Genomic DNA, 16,084 nt, shown 5'->3' on the forward strand with positions numbered 1-16,084 from the left:
GCATCAGCCATTCATTTGATCAGGGCTTTAGAAGACAATGTAAGTGGACAGTGTGAATGATTCTGTGTCTTTATATCAATCAATGTATTTGTAGCAGGGGGAGATTTGGGTAAGATTGTGAAGGGGCAAATCATTAATGACATGGGTGACATATGCAGTAACATTTGCCATTTATGGCATATGGGAGATGCATGAACACCACGGCTGGCGCATAGGGGGACAGCTATAGCAGGCATATGGATTAGTGCATTGCTGAACAGGGATACATCATCACAACACACATCATGGCATAATGTAAATATTAGGGAAATGGGCAAGGCAAGGCTAGAATATGAAGCATTAATGAGAATTTATTGTACTAGTGGCTTATGGAACAAACATGTGCTTCATAGTATAACTGGACTATAAGTGATCCCTCTGGTATCTGATGGCAATTACCGCAGAATGAGGGCTACCTAAGCACAGCATAGTAGTGAACTGCAGAATGAAAACATCTGAGGAGAAAATTAGAGCATTTTCAGAAAATGACAAGCAATTATTTTGGTCATCATCCGAGTCGCCCAGAGCAGTATCCTCATGGAGGCGGGTGGGAGGATACTACCCCAGATAAGTCTGTGTTGCCTGGTGAGTCTAGGCCTGGAATTATCGAGGCCTGAACTCCAAGCGCGATAATTTCAGGTCTGCAGGCACAGGGCCTATAGGGACTTTTAAGTGGAACTACTACTACCGGGGAGGAGCATTGCCCTCCCTCTTTGCCTGCTGTGCTCTATACTATCCCCTGCCCAATGGAACTCGCACTGTGGATCTGAATTAAGTCCCAACACATATTTACTAGCTGCTCTCAACAGGTGGTAAAGATGCACACATTTGGGACTGTTATTTGCCCCATAGGCGGGAAAAACATGTGTTTTGTACCCAGTGTGGTGTTTGGACAAAATATCTGAAACACAAATATTATGGGACAAAATGTTATGTCAAAGATACTGATGACAAGAATATTGTGAAGGTCATTTTCTGTGGGTGAGTAAAGTTTTACTATATATAACTCAATGTACATGTACCTTGATGATATTACTGTATATAACTCCACATACATGGACCTTGATGATATATATTGGGGAGAGGATGTAGCCTTACGGCTAGAGCAGTTGACCTTGAAGCTGGGGAACTGGGTTCAAGTCTTGGCAACGACGCTCAACATCCTGTGATTCTGGGCAAATCACTTAATCTCCCAGTGCCTAACAAAAATGAATGTGTCCGTCTGTAATGAAACTGGTGCTCATGTAAAGCGCTCTGATACCTGATATCTTCCGGACTAGTTTGCGCTGTATAAAACTCAAAAAAGATATATATGTATGTCTTCAAAGTATGTAGATCTGGAGTTAAGAATACTAAATTTATACTTTCCTATCTGCACTTTCCTTCTCGATATTCTTGTCCTCTATATTTTTGACACAATATTCTGTCCGCACAACATTTGTGTTTCCAGTATTCTGTCACTGATCCCCCAGTATTCCCTGATCCATGTGTTATTCCTGATTCCAGTGAAAATAACTCACAATCCCTAGGTATATAGGTGCAGTGATGCTAGCAGAAATCTGCGATTCCGTTAACAAGTATCCTCACCCCTGTATTTGAGAAATTATAATCAGGCCCTCAGTGATTAATCAGTGTAGGCACAGAACATGTAAGAAAAGATGTTTAAAGATAATTGAGTGTTTATTAGAAAAAAATAAAGTTCCTGTTTGGGGACAATGACCTTTATTTAAAAAATATTATGCTGATGTTTGAGCCAACATTTGTAAATTAACAAAATATTGCAAACTCTTATATGAATGGCTCATGTCAACATTGGTTATATATTATTGGTGCTGTGGCGTCATCATTTCCAGATCATTTGGCCGATATTTCATGATTTGTATAGGTGCATTTCATAATCAACATTGATTATCTTTTATGATCAAACTGTCACTCTGTACAACGCCATCTGAGAATTAAGGTCTGTTGGATGAAATTGACAGATCTACAGTATAAGCTCTCAGACGGTGATGTCTGTGTAATTGTTCCCATAATTCCACTTCCGTATACATTTTTCATCACATAGCATAATAGAACATTTAGTTAAAAGGGGTGGCGTGCAAAAAAGGTGGCGCAAGGGAAAGGCAAAAGATGATGCTATTTCCTATAGGAAAAAAGATAGCTCATTGTGTGTCAATAGTAATCATTGACTATTTGAAACTTTTTTATAAATGTTTTGATTGGAATTTGTGTTTGAAAGTTTACTATTTGCCCACTTTTGCAAAAACAATTCCAAGGGAGATTCCTCCACAAAAGACTTTAAAATTCAGGAATAGTTCACATGTCTATTAGATTAGGTTTGTTAATGCTCATGCGATGTCATGTTTTAGTTAGCATTCGCTACCCCATTTTCTTTGCAGGCGCCATTTTAGGCTGTTCAAAACTGATCTTGTCTATTTCTGAGAAATGGTCTTTGCTAAGTTTTGTTTCTGAAACATTAGGTTTTGTTTCGGTAATGAATAGACTGTTCATGTTAGCGCGTACCTTTCTCACTAGATAGAGGCCCTCTCCCACTTTTCTGGTGGTGGGCCCAGGGTTAAACAACCTTGGATTGTACTAGGTTGTGTAAGAAATGAGAACCAAAACCTTTTTTTTGTATTTCACTGTCCAGCTGCAACTGCCTGAAAAATTCCACTGTGGGCATGTCTTGCCCAGTAATGAAATGTACATAATGTATCTCTATGTTCGCTGTTCTTTAGTTCCCTATTTAGCACTCTCATGGACTGTAAAGATGGGGCTCCACTCTGAGTGTATATGAATAAACAGTTATTTGTTCACATTCTCCACAGTCTGACTGACTCTTCATTTAGTAGGTAAGGCTGAGAGGTGGTCATTAGTGACCCGGGTGGCCCGAGCGGGTCACTTCCTTCAGTTGGCGCCCAAACAGGGACTCCTTCAGGTTATTGACCCATCCCTTTCCAGGGATGGATGGGAGGACGAGGACATCATCAGGTCGGCCTGACAGATCAGGGATCCCTGCACAAAGAGCTTTGTTTCTCGCAGCTACAGCCTTTGTCTCACCGGATGGTGCTTAGCTCAGGGGTCATCCTGACTGGAGTCCTAAACGGCGAAACCCTTGATCTGACTGTCTGGTCTGAAGAGTCGGCAGTGGAGAACTGGTCTATCTGTACGCCTGACATCAGGAGAGTCTGTTTTGGGTCTATGTGGATATGGTACCATTGTGGTCTGAGTTTGTTTCAGTCTAAGGACTGTTTTGGTGAAAAGTATTTGCAAATACTTTGGCAAGTAAAGGAATGATTCCATTTTTCTTTTGCAATGCCTGGGTTTAGTAAACTTTGGAGTTTGTGTTGTCGTTGTTGCTCTGCAGATGCTCGGTTGGACGAATCTCAGCCTGTGCCTCCTGAAGGCAGCCCAAACTTTGATATGTGTGTGAAACATGGCCCTGGCCATATTATGTACATTATGGCACAAATATACAAGGGAAAATGCCGAGTTGCAGTGGCCTTTGACAGGCCCTTTTGACGAACAGAAGATTGGATTTCTCCAGGAACAGTTGTTTAAGAGACATATTAGACAGTCTATGTTTGACACTCTTCAGACTTGGCAGAAGGAGGCCAGACAAAGAAGGTTAAAGATGGAGAAAGATGCACGGAAAGGTAGAATGCAAACCCTTACCCAGAAGGCTGTAGCGTATAACAAAGAGAAACAGGAGACAGAATGTTAAGATAGGAGATTTCAACGGCACATTGATATTCTTACATGGCCAAGGAGGAAGAGGATACTTTTGTGAAGACTCTGTTAGATACCCGACCTCCGCCACCTTATGCTCTGAAACAGAGCATAAAGGGGTGGAAATATCCTTTGGTTCCCCCTCAGATACAGCCGCCTGCCCAAAGTGTCCCCATCTCTACTGCTGTCATACCCACTGCTCCGCTAACTGTGCCCTCTACTCTTTCTTCTCCTTCACCATCTTCGATGACAATGACATCTGTTACATCTACTGTTCCGGTTTCCGTGTCCTCTATTCCTTCTTCTTCAGTACAATCTCTGAACACAGTCCCACCTACTACTCGAGATTCAGTAAATAGACAGGTCCGTTTGTGCGATCTGAAGTGGGGAAGAATGAGAAGAGGGCAATAGCGAGTCAGGCAATGCGATGGGCTCGTAATGCAATATATAGTCTTGAGGATATCTAGGAGGTTGTACGTGATTTTGAACCTTTTAAACAGCAACATGCCCTTAAGCACATGTCTGTCACATTGATTGATCTTTGGCATACGCATATTGAAACGGAAGCTCCTCAGATATTATTTGATATAGAGATCGCGTTTATGTTACTGACCTGGTGCCGGAACAAGTGTTTGTTAATATCTCCACTATACTTTCTTATAGAAGCTGGTTATATGAAAAGAGTCCTACTCAAATAACTCAGTTCCCTATGCGTGAAGTCCACCCAATTTATCATCCGGAAATACCTGCATTGATGGAGCAGCACAGAGCGATCACTCGACTTGCCGTTGCTGCTCACATTCAGGAGCAATGGGTTTATACTCCATGGAAAAGGAGTGTGGGATTAGCCCTTAAGACTACTTTGCCTAATCCTAGTAAAAACCCTACTGCCTATTATAAAGAATTAGCGGGGGCTGCTTCTCCTACTGTAATGACTCTTGCTGACATTGAGATGCTCTTTGGTCTTCTTGTTCCAGTTGACATTTGGCGGCAGGTACATACTCAGGATCATGTCGCCGAGTTGGGCGGAATATGGGATGTGATTTGGGATGGGATCGAGATAGGAAGCCAGGAGATAAACCACGTGCTGAGATACCTGCCTTGCAGTATAATTGCATATATGAATACACTTATTTCACCTAAGAAGGTAAGCTGGGATAGATTGACTGCCTGTCGACAGAAGAAGGATGAGAGTGTGTCCGATTTCGTTACTAGGTTTGTTTGTTGACAGGTTTGTCACTAACCTCTTTCTTGAAATAACGTCTCGTTTGCAGGCGTCTGAAAGCACTTGGTCTACATCTTCTCCCTCTGTTATTCTAAATATGGCCCGATATTATGAGCATCGAGATAAGGAGGAAAAAGATAAAAATTATAAAAAGCATAAGGATTTATAGACCAAGGTGTTGTTGCAACAGGCATATCGGGGTAATACCAGAGGGCGGGCAGCCTTCAACGACACCTTTGGGTCAGAATCAGTGTGCCTATTGTAAGGTAGAAGGACATTGGCGTAGCCAGTGTCCTGTACTTTTGCAGAAGATTTCGTCCCCTAGAGGATGAGGTTCTGGAGGTAGGGGCCGTGGGACTGATAGATCCCAGAATATTGCGGCTCCTGTGGGCCGCTCTGATAACAATTATTTTGATGACCCAAGAGATGGACAGTACTACAATGATGATTATGATTATGATTATTTGACAGGTATGTTCTATAGCTAGGACAGCCAGAGATTGGGTGAGGGACCAGTTCAGATACCTGTAGATCAGCGTGGTCCTTATGTCAAAGCAGATTTGCAAGGTTCCACTAAGGAATTTTTTGTGGATACAGGTGCAACAAAGAGTTCTGTTTCCCGACATATGGTCCCTTGTCTGGCCATAATAATGTTTTGGTGGGTTTTTCAGGAGTACTGGTTGTAAGCCCCACTTCACGACCCCTTGCACTTACTGTTGGTCCTTTTACTGTGGAGTTCCCATTTTTATTAACTTCAAATTGTGGTGAGAGTCTGATGGGTTTGGATTTATTGAAAAAATTACATGCTACTATCTATTGTTCTCCTGATGGTGTATATATTACTATGGGTCCGTATGTGAGCACTAGACAGTGTTTGTCCCAAGATGCGCCTCTTCCAGCTGAGTTTGATCAGGTACCGCCCACGTTATGGGCCACTGGTGATACTGATGTGGGTCGATTGCATATCTCACCAGTTTCTATACTAGTCAAAGGCAATGCCATTTTGCCTTGCATTCCTCTGTAAAAAATACTGCAGGCGGGAGAAAGAGCCCTTCTCCCGATTATTCAGGATTTGATACATAAAGGGAGTGGTTGAGGAAACATCTGGTAACATTTGTAATAGTCCTATTCTTCCAGTTCTTAAAAAGGCACCCTCGGGTTCTTCTGATGCTACTGATGACATTTATTGTTTTGTGATTGATCTGTGAGAGGTCAATAAAATAGTGGTTCCGCAATTACCGGTGGTTCCTGATATCACCACACTTTTAGCAATGATTCCATCGACCGCTAAGTTCTTCTCTGTTATTGACTTGAAAAATGCTTTCTTTAGTATTCCTATACATCCACATAGTGGATATTTGTTTGGATTTATACTGGCCGGCAGGAGTTTCCGATTCCGGTGAGCTCCTCAGGACTATAATGAGAGTCCTAGTATTGATAGTCAGGGATTAAAGAGTCAGTTGGATTCACTCTCGCTTTCCTCCAGGTAATGTATTGGTGCAGTATGTTGATGATCTGTTGATCGCTTATGATATGGAACGAGGTTGTAAGGATAGTACAGTGAAATTGATGTTGCGTTTTTTTTGTTTTTTTTGCAGAGTTTTATATAGCGCAAACTTGACACAAATCCAATCAGGTATCAGAGCGCTTTACATAGCACCATTCCTCTTTTTATGTTTTTTGTTCGGCACGGGGAGATTAAGTGATTTGCCCAGAATCACTGGATGTTCATCGTCAAAACTTAGACTCAAACCCAGTTCCCCAGGTCTGAGGTCGAGCGCCCTAGCCGTTAGGCCAACTCCTCTCACATCATGGCCATAAGGCATTCCTTTCAAAGTTTCAGTATTGTCGACAGAAGGTTACCTATTTAGGTCACCTACATTCGAAGGAGGGTAGGAGGTTGACTCCTGAGCTCATTATTACTATTGTTAAACTGCCCATTCCTCAAACTCAAAAAGATGTTTGTGCTTTCATAGGTATTACTTCCTACTGTCACCGGTCGATTCCAAACTATTCCTTACTCATGTAACCTTTGCTTGCGTTAATGACGAAAACAGTGCATGAACCTTTGCCTTGGACACCAGACTGTCAGCAATGTTTTGAGCAATTAAAAACTGCGCTTTGCTCGGCTCCAGTGCTTGGCTCACCTAACTATAGGATACCGTTTGTGCTTTATGTACATGAGATGGCTGGCTGTGTTCTTTCTGTCCTGAACCAGAAATTTGGGGATAGACAGAGACCGTGTGCTTATTTTTCTGCTCTGCTTGACCCTGTTGCTAGGGCCCTTCCGAGTTGTCTGAGAGCGGTCGCGGCTGTGGCCACTTCAATCAGACTCGCGGCTGCACTCGTACTTGATACAGTCCTCACAGTTATGGTACCCCATGCTGTGGATACACTTTTGAATAAGACAAAAACACAGCACCTCACCAGTGCATGTCTTACTGCTTATGAATTGCCATTGTTTTCTAAGCATATCACGATCCAAAGATGTGCCACTCTGAACCCAGCCACTTTACTATCCCTCCCTTCTGATGATGATGCAGTTGATCAACATGACTGCATTTTCCGAACAGGAAAAGAGACAAAGGGACCGGTAGACTTGACGGATGTTCCCTTATCTGACTCTCAAGTAGAACTATATGTAGATGGCTCTTGTTTCAAATTACCAGATGGCACCACCACTGCAGATTATGCTATCACTACATTGCGTACAGTGGTAGAGACATCACGAGTGCCCTATGAGTCGGCTCAAGCCGCTGAACTCGTTGCCCTTATTCGCGCTTGTGATTTGAGTGAAGGGTTGGTGGTCAATGTCTATACAGATAGCCAATACGCATTTGGGTTGGCCCATAATTTCGGTCGATTGTGGGCAGAGAGAGGGTTCCTTACTTCTCATGGTACCAGAATACAGCATGGACACCTTATATTGCGATTGTTATCCACACTAAAGCTTCCTAAGAAATTGCCAATAATCAAGTGTAGTGCCCACAAAAAGATCACTGATGATATGGGTAGAGGGAATGCATTAGAAATATAATTGCAGAAACAATCTCCCACGCGACCTCTATTTCTTTAATGGTGGCTTTCTCAAGCTCAGAAATGGGGCATACTAAGATACTACTCTCCACACACCAACTTTGATTACTATTATTTCATATTTTATTATATTTAAAAACAAAATTAAACATATTTGTCAAAATTTGAAAATTGACATTGACAGCATTTCATTTCTTGCAACAATCACAATTCAATTTTACATCTGTATTCAAAATATAAAAGCTGTTGCTATACAGTTCAAATAGAAAAGAGAAAAAAAACAATAATCCCCTGCACGCATACCTCATTCAAATGACCCGCAACCATATCACTAACATACTCACACGACCATACTACGCCCCAGACCAACACTGCATGCACAGATGGTTACAAAAACGGGGTGGCAACATCCACCCTCTATTGCTGTGCTGATGTCTGGGGTGTCACACTCTCTGGCCGAGGTACGTTTCAATGGACAATATCAATGGTCTCCATCTTCATCAGGACCTTATATTTTGCATGTACTTTTTGTAACAGTTGAAAAGATTGGGGGATCTACAAAGAGAGGGAGTAGTGAAAAGAACAAAAAAAAACATATATTTAGTTACTTGTCCATTTTGTTTTTCTTAGTTTTTCGATTAAATATTATCTTATTGTATTTTATATATGCCCCAAGGAGTTATCTTACATTACTCCTTCTACAATAGCTTAAAAACAAGTGAATGCACATTTTATTTTCAATCATGTCATAGAAACCTTCACCATAGTTAGAAAAAATCACCATAGTTGAAGAAGTGCTGAACATCCTGTTGCCAGTCATGGCACTTTAATAGGATGCCACTAGGATCTTATGGGCATGTTTAATTGTGCCCTGCAGCTAACCCTGAGCAGTGATGTGTTAAAAGTTTGATACTCATATTAGTGAGTCTTGGCTTGTAAAGGAAAAAGTCAAACACTCATGGTGCCTCCCTTATCCCTACAGAGATGTATGCCTTGAAATGAATTCAACAACTGACCAATAAGTGACATAAAAAAAGTATAGAAAAATACAAACAATATTAAAACCTGGGCAATAAAAATAGTATTGCTGTTGTACGAGCCTCGGTCTCAATGCCACCCAATATAGTTCTATCTAGACCACTGCCATAATGTGATCTGACAAGTTATTATTACGGTTAATACCTACTACAGTACTTATCAACTGCTCCAACCGGAGTTGTACGTGCAAAAGCGGGACTCCAAATATTCTGTATCTTCTGTCAGGCCACTGACTCCATGAGTTTGGAGCCTAGACTTATCTGAAAATAATATAATGTCATACGATAGGTCTATGTTAAAATGTGATGTTTCTCAAAATTCAGAGGTATAGACTAATATTGGCAGTTTGTATATTTAATTAATTACCATAGGGGTACAGCTCGATATATATGCTTGTTTAACTGCACAGACTGGTTCTGTTTTGATCTCTGTGGGGCATATGCTCCGTGTCTCCTGTCCCATTGACTTATCACTATGAATCCTAAAAATATAAAATATAGCTTATGACGATAGAATTACTATGAATATTAGATTTACGTTTTGGAATTTAGAAAGGAAAGAAAAAAGAGAGAAAACGCCACAGAAGCCGGTCACATCTTACCAGCCACTTCTGGCTATGAAGCATAGCCTACTCTGGTGTGTTGAGGATGATGCATTTGATCAACATGACTGTATTTTCCGAACAGAAAAACAGACAAAGGGACCGGTAGACTTGACGGATGTTCCCATATCTGACTCTCAAGGAGAACTATATGTCAATGGCTCTTGTTTCAAATTACCAGATGGCACCACCACTGCAGCTTATGCTATCACTACATTGCGTACAGTGGTAGAGACATCACAAGTCCCCTATCAGTCGGCTCAAACCGCTGAACTCGTTGCCCTTATTCGAGCTTGTGAATTGAGTGAAGGGTTGGTGGCCAATGTCTATACAGATAGCCAATACACATTTGGGTTGGCCCAATTTTTCAGTCGATTGTGGGCAGAGAGAGGGTTCCTTACTTCTCATGGTATCAGAATACAGCATGGACACCTTATATTGCGATTGTTATCCGCACTAAAGCTTCCTAAGAAATTGACAATAATCAAGTGTAGTGACCACAAAAAGATCACTGATGATGTGAGTAGAGGGAATGCATTTGCAGATCAGGTAGCTGAGGACATTGCTCGGAGTAAAATGAAAAGAATATTTGTTGCAGGTCCAGCTCGATAGGTTCCAGAGATTGCTATGTTTGAGGACACAGTCGAGAGTGTAAAGGAGAAGCTACGATAGAGGAATTAGCGAAGTGGCAGGAAAGTAACGCACAGTTAAATGAGGAAGGATGCTGAAGTGATAAATTCGGTGAACAGAAATGCATATGTACTGATGCATATGTACTTCCTGTGGTTACTATGGTGCATGGTCCTGCTCATATTAGTGCAAAAGGCATTTGTAAATTGTTAGCTCCACGTTGGCACAATGATAACATTTCCAAAACAGCTACACATTTGGTGAAACATTGCATGATTTGCATGAATCATAATCCGGGGAAGGGTACTCCTACACTTCCTGGTAATTTTGCACCACCTACTTTTCCCTTTGAGGTTCTCCAAATGGATTTTATTGAATTGGAGAGATGCAATAATCTCAAGTACGGTTGAGTGGTTATATGTACTTTTAGTAAATGGGTGAAGGCTTACCCCACTAAAGACAACACCGCCATTACCACTGTGAAAGTACTCCTTAAAGAGTATTTTCCTTGATTCGGAATGCCCCAAATAATCTGGAGTGACAATGGGTCTCATTTTAATGGGAAAGTGATTAAATTAATTTGTGAATGTTTGCACATTAAACAGAAATTCCACGCTGCCTTGTTGAGAAGTACAATGGTACACTCAAATTGAAATTGGCAGAAATTCAAGAGACGACAGGGTTGCAATGGCCAGATGCTCTTCCATCAGCTCTTTCATCAACTAGAACCACAGCACACTCTAGGACTGGTTTGTACCAGTTCAAAGTTTTTTTGGGGCGTCTGGCAAATGTGTAGGGTGTCCCCCGCCCGAAACGTTTTTCAGAAATCGAATATCCTGTGTTGCTTGATTATATTGGCCAGTTAACAGAAAGTCTGCATTCTATTTACCAACAGGTTCACAACTCCCTACCTCCGAAACCTGAGGGACCTGGTCACGACATACAGCCTGGCTATTTTTGTTAATCAAAAACTTTCAGAGGAAAAAAAGTCTGGAACCCAGATGGAAAGGTCCTGAGCAGGTTCCACTGGTCACTCGAACGGCTGTGTAGGTGGCAGGTCAAAAGAATTGGGTGCATGCCACCCACTGCAAGAAGGTACCTCTGCCGCTACCTTACGACAAGTAGGTCAAGGAAGGAGTAGGGGATGTCGAATTTGAGCAAGTGCCTAGGTTTGTGCCTTTTAGCAACGAACAACTGATTTGGACCAGAACAGATGAGGAAAATGATGATGTTCTGAACGAGGCTGTTCCACCTGAAATATGAGCTATCCAAGAGCATCTTTTCTCATATCATATGGTGCCTGGGGCTGTCGGGTATAATCTACGTCCTCGGACGAGGACCACCGAGCCAAAAGAGAAAAAAGATTAGGGATGGACTGAATAAGGTAGGCCAGTACTGCGTAGCAGTACGAACAAGAAGTTCTAATATTCTGTATTTGCTCTGTTTTTTATTCAAACATTAGTTAGGGAAAAATATATACTTTTAGAGTACGCCGCTTCTGTCAACATGGGATAGAGCAGGACGAGCTTAGGACAGAACAAACTCCACCTCCGGTGCTCAAGAACACCAACTGATTGATGGATGATAGGAACCTGTACCAGTGAGGCTCTGATGGACACTGGGAACATTTACGGTCTTTATCACTTTGTGTTTCTTTGCTTTATCTCATTATGCATCCTTTTGGTAGACCAGTCGATGAGGAGGAGAGGCCAATAATTCCAAGTCAACATTGTGTAATTTGGTCTACTCGAAGGAAAATCGTATGTGTTGTTGCTCTAATAATGTTGGTAATAACAGTGTGGGGGGTGTTGTGGTTTTTGGAGGTTGTATATGATGCACCCACACTTGACCTGGGTGGACCCATTTCCATGGGGAGAGACAAGAGGGCTACAACAAATAATGTTTTGTGGCAGCGCATAATAGATTTTTCGGGAAATGGACTGCTTGTTATCCGATTGGATCGGTTGCCAGCCTCTGGACAGGTTATCCCTTGCCTATTGTTTATTACACGTACACTTGGCCGCCAGATGTCGTAGAAGTGAGGGGTATGTTTGGACTTGCTATCCCGGGCTATGTTTATATCACAAAAGACCACAGGCTGAGGGTTACCCTGGGTGTGATAACAGCACGTATTTTGATGATTTTGAAATGGAAGAACAGAATATAACACTTGTGTGTTGGCAATATAAAGAAATAACAGTACCCCCAAAAAGCTGGTTGTTATGCTGCTTGTTGCCCCATAGTGAATTCTACAGAAACATCTTTGTATATAATTTGTTCAGGCACAATATTGTATAAGCAAACATTTTCCCTAGAGCATAAATCAGATCCAGATACACTTGGAATGAATTCCAGGTATTCAGCAGTGAATTATGAGGGGCCGATATATGCACATCCTGGGTTTTATTTTTTGTCCAATGGGATTTATTCCAATGTTTATAATGGGACTGACGATGTGGCTCTAGGAATGGTGTTGCCCTTAGGTGTCCCATGTAAAAATATCGAACCGAAAAGAGGTGGGTGAAAAGAACATTGACAAAAGAGTTTTGAGAAGGAGTCACACATTTAAAGGTGAATAGTTATAGCAATGGTATCACATTTGGGTATATCCTGTCTTCTATATTTACCTTGGGAGGTACAGATATGGCCAGGGAAGAAAAAGCCAGAGAATACTTTGGATGTAAATTGCATATTCTGTCCAATACCACAGTGGCAGCTCTGAGATATATTACTACCCAATTGGAAAGTATGCAGGTATATTCAGAGCAGACTATATATGCAGTATATAATATATTGGCCAAGTCTGGTGGTGTTTATGCTTTAATTGGTGATCAGTGTGTTATGGGGATAGAAATTTGGAGAAAAACATAACACAACACATTCTGGACATCATTGGGAATGTCAAGGGCATGGAAAGTGGGAATTGGGGTTCGTCCCTGTTTGATAGTCGGGGTTGGCTTTTTAACCCCTTCAGTGCCCATGACGAGCTGGACTCGTCATGGGCTGCGGTGGCGCTGTGCCCATGACGAGTCCAGCTCGTCATGAACTCCGCCCGCTAATAAAAAGCGCGGCACTGGGCGGGAAAAGGGGCGGGCATGCAAGGGGTTAAGGAACTGATTTATCTTACAGTGGTGTTGGTGTTTTGCTGCATCCTTATTCAGCGTCTTCCTTTTTGTTGTTCCTATTGTGCTTCTGTTTTTAAGACCAAACAGAAAATATCAGCTCATGTTACAAATACTGCTATGATGTTGTGGAATTAGATTGATGATTTAATGCACATTGATGAAGGAATATTTGAGGATTCCTCCCTCCTTGCTGTACTCCTTTCTACTGATGATTGTAAAGAATGCCCGTAATTCCATCCCAATTCCATTTTTGCTTTTAGTGTTTCATTGATGTCTGCCATGGTGATATTGCTATAGTACTATTGTTTTTGTGATTTTCATTTCTTTTTACTTATTTGAAAATGTCTTTAGCTCATGCTAAAAGGAGGGCTTGTTCGATTAGGTTTGTTAATGCTCATGCAATGTCATGTTTTAGTTAGCATTTGCTACCTCATTTTCTTTGCAGGCGCCAATTTAGGCTGTTCGAAACTAATCTTGTCTATTTCTGAGAAATGGTCTTTGCTAAGTTTTGTTTCTGGAATGCTAGGTTTTGTTTCGGTAATGAATAGACTGTTCATGTTAGCGCATACATTTCTCACTAGATAGAGGCCCTCTCCCACTAGTCTGGTGGAGGGCCCAGGGTGAAACGACCTTGGATTGTACTAGGTTGTGTAAGATATGAGAACCAAAATCTTTTTTTTTTATTTCACTGTCCAGCAGCATCTGCATGGAAAATTCTACGGTCGGTGTGTCTTGCCCAGCTATGAAATGCACATAATGTATCTCTATGTTCGCTGTTCTTTAGTTCCCGCTGTAGCACTCTCATTAACTGCACAGATGGGGCTCCACTCTGAGTGTATATGAACAATCAGTTATATGTTCACATTCTCCACTGTCTGACGACTCTTCATTTAGTACAGAAGGCTGAGAGGTGGTCATTAGTGACCCAGGTGGGCCCGAGCGAGTCACTTCCTTCATGTCTCTTCAGAATTGTTTGTAAACACTATGGCTTCTTAGGCAATTTCTCTGGAACATTTTTCTGTAAAACATTTGGAATTATTTTATCAAATATTCTTTAGGAGAGAGTACCTCCTGGACAATGTTTGAATAGGTATGGTGTTGTGCTTAATTGTCTTCTGTGATTTCATCATGGTATTTTCAACTCACCAGTTTGAAAGTTCAGAAGCAGCATCGGGCAATGATGCTGTAGAGGACAATAATATTAACAGTGCTAGTACAGAGGACATTAATATATACAGTGCTGTCAAACCTAGTGAGTACAATGCTCGTCATCGAGATCTGTTGTAAGTCAAGAGACAAACTCGCAGCAAGGCTAACTTAGCCTTTCATCATTTTGAGGTGGATAAATTTGATGAGAAAACCTGCTTAAGCATTTAGAAATGTCAGAAGTGTGGTATTTTACAACTAGGACTATTTAATGGACATGGGGAATAATAGTTGGCTACTATAAACAACTTTTATAAGAGATTCTCTTATAAAAATGTTATTATTTTCATTCAACATGTTCACATCACATGTTCAGATCCTTATCTAGAGTTAATATTTATGGTGGTTGTAACATATATATCTATTTGTAGATAATTTTACTTATTTTATATTTTGCAGCAAGTTAAATACATTGCTTTTTGGGGAAGACTTTCAAAAAACATTCAACTATATTAAGTTAACCCATTAAGTACATTTGGCAAACCGTTCATGTCAAGGGCACTTCGCTTGTAGTGCGGTTAATGAGAATGGTTCGTCAAGTGCCCTGCTAAAGAAAATCTTTCTGGGACAAGCACCACAAGGCTTTTCTTTTAAAAAAGAAATTCAGAATGTGAGGTAAGAGCTTCCCTCGTGTTTAGAATTTGTTTTTGTTACTGTGAAGTGCAGTGTGCACATTGTACTGATATCTCGTATACAAATTGAAAGCAAACGTTGGCATTAGGCATTATCTACTTTCACCTGAATTTGTGCTTTGCGCATAACTCTGGTCCTGAGTACAGAGTTATGAGGCAGACATATGGAACAGTCTTTTTGACCCCAAGGGGGTAATTAGGAGTGCTTATACCCAATCTGCTCCCTAGACATCAGGGGAAAAAAAGGAGACAAAAGAGGGTCCTGCACTCATCTTCACTCTCCTATCTAAATGAGAAACTGAAAATATCTGGAGCATATAGGGGTCCCAGAAATGCCCAATCCCTGCTCCTGGAACCCCCCACCTTCAGTCAAGAATTTTATATGAACCATTCTTTTTCTGGTAGTGCCAATAAAATCTGTAACTCTCTGCCTTCCTCCCTCAACCTAACATAGTCACCTTCAGAAAGGACCTCAAGCTCCTCGTATTTGACAGACATCTTCGTTACTCACCCTTGACCAGGCATAAGTACTCTAACCACTGTGATCTGAACTAGCTTTATTATATGACACCGCCATCTAAATCAATGACGTAACTGTGTATGTACTCTGCTCAACCATTGTAACTTTCTCTTGTGGTAACGCTAGTACTTATCTACCGATGTAAACTTCTGATATTAATTACTATAACTGTAACCCACTGTCACCAATGTATCCTTCTTGTTGTAATATGCTCTGATGCCTTAAGGCTATGTCTGTGCTATATAAAATTACAAATAATTTAATTTCATTTAGAAGGGAATGGGGCAATCCACCCTGGCGTCA

The sequence above is a fragment of the Triturus cristatus genome, chromosome 4_2 (assembly GCF_964204655.1).
Source record: "Triturus cristatus chromosome 4_2, aTriCri1.1, whole genome shotgun sequence".
In the NCBI taxonomy this organism is placed as follows: domain Eukaryota; kingdom Metazoa; phylum Chordata; class Amphibia; order Caudata; family Salamandridae; genus Triturus; species Triturus cristatus.